General features: G+C 37.5%; 1 non-coding gene and 1 pseudogene across 1 annotated transcript; one reads left to right on the top strand and one right to left on the bottom strand.

Moving 5' to 3' along the window:
- Nucleotides 1-38: 38 nt before the first annotated feature.
- On the bottom strand, nucleotides 39-159 carry LOC117111548 (annotated as a pseudogene).
- A 478-nt stretch (nucleotides 160-637) lies between these two features.
- On the top strand, nucleotides 638-756 carry LOC117111547. The gene has a single exon (XR_004445889.1). It is a non-coding gene; the product is annotated as a 5S ribosomal RNA (ribosomal RNA).
- Nucleotides 757-1,004: the final 248 nt, after the last annotated feature.

The raw sequence follows: 1,004 nt of genomic DNA, 5'->3' as shown, positions 1-1,004 counted from the left end.
TTGGTAAATTGAATTTTTAGAAAAATATAAATGAAATAAGTCTACAGCACCCGGTATTCCCAGGCAGTCTTCCATCGAAGTACTAACCGGGCCCGACGTTGCTTAACTTCGGTGATCGGACGAGAACCGGTGTTTAAAAAAAAAAGTATGGCCGTAGGCAATTGAGCACCACCGCACCCGGCATTCCCAGGCGGTCTCCCATCGAAGTAATAATCGGGCCCGACGTTGCTTAACTTCGTGTTTGTTTATTTCACATTTATTTTATCTGTCTCTATCTCTGTCTCTATATCTCTCTTCATCTAACTATCTCTCTCTATCTGTTTCTATCTCTCTACTCGAGATCTCGATAGATGAAATTTTTATCACATGTACAAATTAAATTTTTACCACATGTACATAAACATAGTCTGAACACATTTCTGAAATTTCATAAATTTCGAAAAATTGTAAATATTTTTCTGCGGCGATTTTTATTTCGATTTTTTAAATTTAAATGTGATGCTTTTTGAAAATTCAAATGACGATAAAAAAAATGTTTGCTATGGAATTGTTCTATTCATTGGTTAAAAACTGTATTTTAGTGAAATATCATTTAATGAGCTCGATGATCGAAGTGTTGCACGGTTGGTGCACCCTTGTCTACGGCCATACTACCTTCAAAACACCGGTTCTCGTCCGATCACCGAAGTTAAGCAACGTCGGGTCTGGTTAGTACTTGGATGGGAGACCGCTTGGGAATACCGAGTGCTGTAGACATCATTTATTTTTTTTCTAGAAAATTAATTTTACCAACAGTAGCGCATCCATAGCTCTTATAATATTTTCCTAATGCAGGCGTCACTTTGAAGCCTGGACCAACCCTCCTTAGAGGTCGCCAAATAACGTCGAAGTCTAAAGTCAATAAATTTGCTGTTGTAGTGAAATCCTGACGTTCTTTTTCATCTTGAGTGAGTGAAGCTTTACCTATAAATTTGATGAAAGGTATGAAGCTTTGACGAGTAATT

The sequence above is a fragment of the Anneissia japonica genome, unplaced genomic scaffold (assembly GCF_011630105.1).
Source record: "Anneissia japonica isolate Jap-2015-1 unplaced genomic scaffold, ASM1163010v1 scaffold42914_len1004_cov179, whole genome shotgun sequence".
In the NCBI taxonomy this organism is placed as follows: Eukaryota; Metazoa; Echinodermata; class Crinoidea; order Comatulida; family Comatulidae; genus Anneissia; species Anneissia japonica.
The sequence above is the reverse complement of the archived record's forward strand: the minus strand, read 5'-3'. Positions and strand labels throughout refer to the sequence as shown.